Here is a 7,658-nt window from a genome sequence, read left to right as displayed (position 1 = left end):
GGAGCATCATTACCTCTCAAGTGGAGGGCCAGCCCATGCATACCCTTGGACACCGCCATTTCTCCCACTGATACAGAAAAGGCAACCGACATGGGAAGGAAAATCCAAACCAGAAGGAATATATATGTATATTCATATATGTATATGAATATGCTGATTCACTCTGCGATACAGTAGAAAGTAACACAACATTGTAAAGCAACTATACTCCAATAAAATTTTTTTAAAAAAAAAAAGATTACAAGGGCAAAGTTCTAGGAAAAATACAACTCAATAAAACTGACTTAAAAGAAAAAAAAATGCACCCACAGGGTATCAGGAGAATCACACCCAGATGGAACACTGTCTACTTGTCTCCAGGGAACCAGTCACAGGAAATCATCAGAAATGAGTTCAAAATGCAGTCAGATTTCTGGCGTGTGCTCTCGATCTCTTCCCAGACTGGTCTCCAGGTGCCCTCAAAGAGCAGGCATGAGATTTCGACCAAATTAAAGGGCTCCTGTGAATGACTTGAGATATATGGCAACAGCCTGGGAGGTAACAGTGTCATACTTTGTGGGGAGGAGTGTCCTATTGAAAAATCCATAATTTGACTATCTTGGGCCAGGTCTCAAAAAGCCCCTGGAGGGAGGAGGGGATTGCGACACACAAACTTGAGTCACAGACTCCTCCCTAAAAAGATCCCGCCGGCGCCAAGAATTAAGAAACTCCTCCCAAGAAAAGTCCCGCCGGCGCCAAAAGTCGAGCCAATCAGTAAAAGAGGGAAACCCCCCCCCCTAAAAACCGCGCGCGTATAAGCTGGCCAATGAGCTTCCGTGCATGTATAAACTGGCCAATGAGCTTCTGCCAGCTTGATCTTTTGAACAGAAATAGGTGCTTATGTATCCTGGAACCTGTCCCCGCCATATTTGGTTTTCTTTTAAACCAACCAATGAAAACCCTGTAACCAAGCTTCTCGCTTCTGTACCCGCGCTTTCTGCATCCCGACCCCATAAAAACCCCCTGCTCCAGCCGTTGGGCGCGCAAGTCCACCGAGAGACTTTGTCGCCCCAGGTACCTGTGTATCTGAATAAACCTCTTGCTGTTTGCATCCGAACGTGAATGGTCTCGCTGTTCCCTGGGAAGGGTCTCCCTTGTGGGAAAGATACTCCACGGAGGTCTTTCATTTGGGGGCTCGTCCGGGATCCGGAGACCCCCCCTCGCCCAGGGACCACCGACCCCTCGTCGGGAGGTAAGCTGGCCAGCGTTTTATGTTTTACTGTTTTATGTTTTCGTGCTTTCTGTGTGTCTGTTGTGGTGCGACTTGAGTTTCAGCTGAAACAATCTGTATCTGGCGGAGTCAGGAAGGAGCTGACGAGCTCGAACTTCCCTCCGCAAGCCTGGAAGACGTTCCAAGGCTAACTGGAGCCCGATTTTTCGGTGCTCATCCGTCTCAGTTCACGACCAGAGTCGGACTTTTCGGGGCTCCGCCCTTGTCCGAGGGGTACGTGAAACTTCAGGGAGGCGAGGGATCCGGACCCTCATCTACGCCTCCATCCGAGCTTTTGTTTTCAGTTTTGCGCAAAAACCGTGCCGTGCGATTTTGGTGTATTAGTCTCTGTGTCGTGTTTGTTTGTCTTATAACAGGAGTACTCTTACTAGAAAAAAATGGGTCAATCTCTAACCACCCCCCCTGAGTCTTACTTTACAGCATTGGAAAGATGTCCAAGACATCGCCCATAACCAGTCAGTAGAAGTCCGAAAAAAGAAATGGACAACCTTTTGCTCGTCCGAGTGGCCCTCCTTCAATGTGGGCTGGCCACAGGATGGGACCTTTAACTTTGATATTATTTTCCAGGTAAAGGCAAGAGTGATGGATCCCGGGCCCCCTGGTCATCCCGACCAAGTGGCATACATCGTGACTTGGGAAGCCCTGGCCTACGACCCTCCGCCATGGGTCAAGCCCTTCGTCAATCCCAAGCGCCCTCTTCCCCCATCGGCCCCTGCCCTTCCACCTCTCCCCCTCCCTGCTTCGGCCCAACCGCCTACCCACTCGTCCGGGATCCCTCTGACTGGGGAGAATAACGCTCTCCCGGCAGAAGGGGTTCATCAGCCCGGAGGAGGGCTGATTATAGCACCGGTGCAAGGTCTGTTCAGGGGTGATCGCCGTAGCCAGCGTAAGGCCGAGGCCCAGCATTCGCGCTGGAAGGCAGCTGGCTCTGTGGGAGAGAGGAGGTCTCTCCCGATCCGGAAACTGGTGGGCAGTGGACGCCCTTCGGTAAGGTTACTTTAAACTGCAGGAAGCCTCAGAGGTCTCAGAGACCTAGTAGTGTGTTTTCGGCGGACGTTTGTCTGTCCTCCGTTTGTCGTGTTATCGTGTGTGCCGGCATTGTCTCCGTCTCTCTCCTGTGTCTGTTCTCTGCCGTAATCTGTTCTGTGGTCATGGGTCAAGGAAGCTCTACCCCGCTCTCCCTCATGATGGATCATTTCTCTGACTTTAAATCTAGGGCGCGAGACTTGTCTCTGCTAATGAAGAGGAATAAGCTGGTGACGCTCTGCTCCTCGGAGTGGCCCACTTTTAATGTCGGGTGGCCGAGGGAGGGAACCTTCAGCCTGCCCACCATCCGGGCTCTTGGGGGAAGGTTCTCATGCCCGGCCCTTCCGGCCACCCGGACCAGATGCCCTATATCCTGGTCTGGCAAGATCTGGTGGAAAACCCACCAGCATGGATAAAGCCTTTTGTTTCTATCCTTTTCACCCATAAACCCACCTGGGATGACTGTCAGTAGCTGTTACAGGTGCTCTTCACCATGGAAGAACGGGAGCGGATTCTATCGGAAGCTCGGAAACATGTCCGGGGTGTGGACAGGAGGCCCACCCTGCAGCCGAACCTAACTGATGAGGGATTTCCATTGACCCGGCCCCAGTGGGACTTTGAGCGCGCAGAAGGTAGGGAGCATCTCCGAGTGTACCGCCAGACTCTTATGGCAGGCCTCCGAGCAGCTGCCCAGAGACCAAGGAATTTGGCTAAGATAAAGTTGTTCAGGGATTGGTTTTGGCTATGGAGATTAAATAAAAATTACGCTGCGAATACAGTCCCCAGAGCTCGGGTCAAGTAAAAAGGATGAATCGGACCCTAAAGGAAACATTGGCAAAATTGGCAATAGAGACTGGCGGGGACTGGGTGACTCTCCTTCCTTATCCCCTTTATTGTTTATGGGGTCCCTCCGCCGACCCCCTATAGAATTGGTCCAACTGTTTTATAAACTAGTAAATTTTATATTGTAATGTCTAATTCTTGACTGAAGACTCACACTGTGTCTGTCTTAATATGTCTTGGTATGTCTTTGTCTCTGAGTAATATTTTTGAAGTTAATTTGTAAATGAGCTCTATTTAATTGGCTTAAAGGGTAAGCGCTTACAAATCAGATAATTCTAAATTAATAAATTCCAGGTTCAAGTAAAGTGGAAAATATTCAGTATTAAATACCTGATATTAATGTTTGTTGATCTATCTAATATAGACATGTCTTAGAGTAATTAACATTAAGTAGAATATTTTCATTGCACCTAGGTTCAACATAAATATATCTGGTACAAGTTTGTCGACAAAGAAATTACCTTGAGTGAAAAAAAAAAAAAAAAAAAACTTCTAAAAAATGTAAATGAGACAAGAGCTTTTAGATAAACTCTATTAAGATTAAAATGTCTGTCTAAAACAGTTTCTCTAGATTTTGGTAACCTGAATTTCTAAGGTTGTGCTAAATTAAGTAACAAAATTTTATTGAATAGCTAGGTCATTTCCAAATAAAATAAGGTTCTGAAACATTCACTACTGAATACTAACTTATAGAAAAACTAAAGATTTTAGACTATTAACAAATAATGTTTGATGCCATCCTGAGATGTTTGCTAAAATTTTTAAGTTATCACTGGTGTTTATGTTCACCAATCTATAGAATGATAATATAAAGGTCAAGTCTTGGTTGCTTAAGGGAAGTAAGATGTGTGTGTTCAGTAAAGAAGGTATGAATAATAAAGTTACATTTATGAAGAAAAAAGGTAGTAGGTCTGACTTACAGTTGGCTGTTTCAGGATGGGAGAACAAATGGGTACAGAAAGTGATAAAATGGTTTTGTGGAAAGTGGACCCCAAGGAAAGAGTTTTGTGTATAAACAAACGTTTTCTTGAGATGTTAGACTGCATTTGACAATAGATTTAAGATTATTTGCCCCTTAAATGGTCTGTTCTATATTTGCCTCTGAAATCCTATATTGTTACTATGGCTGAATGAATAGCTATTGTTTCAGTGACCTATAATCCCATCTGACTGAGTGTTCTAAACCTTTCTGATATTTGTTGACAAAACTTCCTAAATCAATCTGATGAAGCACTTTTGGCTTCTAGCTGACTTTGGGATGCTTCAGAGGGCCCCTGAAACATCCCAAAGGGAGATATTATACTAATTGGGTTCAACTTCCATGTTAAATTACATGGGAAGTACTGTCAAGTGAATAATAAGTCTCGGGTATATTGTATGGTAAATGTTACTAATACAGATATCCTAGAAACAATTTATATATAAATTCTGATATATTCAGGTAAAATGTTGCCATAATTCTGCTTACTATCTTAAAGTGTTGTCACAGCACTAACCAAGTTTCTTGTGAAAATGCTTCCTCTTCCAGAAGATTTATAAAAAAGGACTTTTGGATAAATACAAGTTTCTGAACTGGGTAAGAAATTAAAAGATTCTAGTGAGAAACCTGATGACTGTACAAAGGTTAACAAAAGGACCGAATGAACTGGCAAATATGCTTATAATTTTTATGGTTTCTGAAAAATTACTGGTTTGAATCTGTGTTTTAATTATGACTTAACAGTAATTTGGTAAAATGGTATTTAATACACAAATTGAAGCATTTAACATTTTTCTCTGTCTGACCCCTTCAGAGACTGGAAACTCTTAGGCTTCCAGTAACTTTATCAGATAAACTAAGAAGGTTATCTCACTAACAAGTACAGAAATCTCAGTTTTGGAGACCTTAAAAAAGGGAGGCATTCACTCACATCTGTTAGGCAAAATCTGTGATAAGCCTTTGAGATGACTTCCCTAGCCCTGAAAGGTTTTAAAGTCAAGTTAAAGACTCCATAAAAGTTTCAGCAAAGCAAAAAAAAAAAAAAAAAGTCTATGGTTATATAAATAATCAGGTCAAGTTTATTGAGAACAGATCTATTTTGTAAACAAGTCTTAATCTGGTTATATTTGATAAAAATGAGGGTGATTTTAGAGAGAAAAAGATGTTTCAATGAATGTTGAATCCTAGTTTGTTAATGGAAGTCTGTATCTACTAAGACTCATTTCCTGAATGATCTTTGCTGTTATGTGATATTAATATGGGATTTGGTTGAGTTCTTAAAGAGCACCCTAGGTTTGTTTCTGAAGCTTGTCTCAGTGATCTATCTTTGGATGAAGATCAGATGCCTTATGACCTGCAACTAGGACTGGAAAAAAGACATAATTTAAGGGACTGTCTCCAACCTGGATGGAAGGACTTTTTCCGGAAGAAACTACACTACACCAGGATGAGAAGACGACGACATCAGAGGTAGACAGCTTGCCCAAGATGCTGGACCTGATTCGTAGGATTATTTATGTTTTCTTGACTTCTTAGATCTCTGCATATAAATCAAATGCTTTTCTACCATAGGCCTGATCCTATGCTAGTTTTAAAAATTAATCCAATTGTCGGGTTTGTAGACATGTAAAAGCTCATTCTGCTTATACAAAAACTCTGTTAGACTTGTGCCATCCTAATGTCCTTAAACCATGGCAAAAGTCTGCTTCTAAATTGGAAAATACAAAACAATAGCTGGAAATCAGAGTCAGGGCTATGGGAAATCCAAGATGGCTGCTTGGCTTTTCTCAGCTCCCTGACAAACCTCATTTTTTATTTGATGGGTTAAAGCCTTCCTGGCTACAGGGTTAATGCCTCCATAATGAAAAATCATGAAATATTAAGTTTGTAAATTGTTAAATTAAGTTTCTAGTTTTGTTAATGTCTAGTGTTTACTAAGACTCATGGCTAAACAGTCCCTTGTTACGTGATACTGCTAAAAGATTTAATTAAGTTATTAAAAAGGACACTCTAGGCTAGTTTCTAAGGCTTATCTCAGTAACCAATCTTCAGATAAAGGTCAGATGCTTCATAATGTACAACCAGGAGATTAACACCAGGCTATAGTCATTTAACAAATGAAGTCAGGTGACTTGGGGTATACCAGGCTTTACCTAAGAAAAGTTCTTGACTTATAATTCTTATTTTACTCTTAACTTCTAGCTATGGCTATATTATTTTCTATGTCACTTGTTTCACTGAGCCTGTGATATAATGCTGATATGCAGTTCCATATGAGATCAATAATTGTAATAGTGTGACTCTGGGTATGAGAAAAAGCAACAAGAGGGAATATTTTCCTGGACCAGGAGGCTAGTGAGACAGTGGTCCAGAGACTTTTGCTACTTGCAAGGCCTGGTCCAGTTTTAGCACACTGAGTGGCCCATCGCTTCCCTAGACCTGGGAATGAGCCTTCCCAGCAACGCGGGACACAATGGCCATGAAATGGTGTCACATGGTCAGATATGTGGCTATGAAGGGACCCTGCTGACTGGAAGTTGGTACTTGCCAGCTGCCTCTACAAAGATTATGTCACGACCATTGCAAGCTGCTGCAACACCCCCTGAAAGAAGTTCAGGGTGAAAATCAGGAATGAGGCACTCTGTGCTCTGAAAAAAAACTGGCAGAACAGGCCTTCAGATAGTCAGATCTTTTCAGAAAAAGGTTTTATGAGTTCCCATTCTTGCATCTTCTCATACCTAGAAAAACACTGACGTCATTAATGGTGACATCTGCTTTGGCTATTAAAAAATTTTACTATTAAAAGTCAAAATAGAGTAGCTATTTCCCAGATATCCTGAAAAATGATATTATGGGTGTGATTTCAGATTGGACGCTGTGACCTAATGTAGAACTTGATGTTCCTGTAATGCATTTTTGCTTCTGTACTTTGCTTGCTGCTCATAGAACTAAAGATCCCTGGATCAAACTCTACCCACGGAGGAAGATTCCTCCGTTTGAACAACAGAAATGGGGGAATGAAAAATCCATAATTTGACTATCTTGGGCCAGGTCTCAAAAAGCCCCTGGAGGGAGGAGGGGATTGCGACACACAAACTTGAGTCACAGACTCCTCCCTAAAAAGATCCCGCCGGCGCCAAGAATTAAGAAACTCCTCCCAAGAAAAGTCCCGCCGGCGCCAAAAGTCGAGCCAATCAGTAAAAGAGGGAAACCCCCCCCCCTAAAAACCGCGCGCGTATAAGCTGGCCAATGAGCTTCCGTGCATGTATAAACTGGCCAATGAGCTTCTGCCAGCTTGATCTTTTGAACAGAAATAGGTGCTTATGTATCCTGGAACCTGTCCCCGCCATATTTGGTTTTCTTTTAAACCAACCAATGAAAACCCTGTAACCAAGCTTCTTGCTTCTGTACCCGCGCTTTCTGCATCCCGACCCCATAAAAACCCCCTGCTCCAGCCGTTGGGCGCGCAAGTCCACCGAGAGACTTTGTCGCCCCAGGTACCTGTGTATCTGAATAAACCTCTTGCTGTTTGCATCCGAA

General features: G+C 43.0%; 1 long non-coding RNA gene across 1 annotated transcript; it reads left to right on the top strand.

Moving 5' to 3' along the window:
- Nucleotides 1–589: 589 nt before the first annotated feature.
- LOC148774366 (uncharacterized) lies at nucleotides 590–7,658 on the top strand. The gene is made up of 2 exons (XR_016035948.1): nucleotides 590–1,231; nucleotides 1,838–7,658. It is a non-coding gene; the product is annotated as an uncharacterized LOC148774366 (long non-coding RNA).

This window comes from Moschus berezovskii, chromosome 22, assembly GCF_049115385.1.
Source record: "Moschus berezovskii isolate FMDL1 chromosome 22, NW_MosBer_1.0, whole genome shotgun sequence".
NCBI classification, from domain to species: Eukaryota; Metazoa; Chordata; class Mammalia; order Artiodactyla; family Moschidae; genus Moschus; species Moschus berezovskii.
The sequence above is the reverse complement of the archived record's forward strand: the minus strand, read 5'-3'. Positions and strand labels throughout refer to the sequence as shown.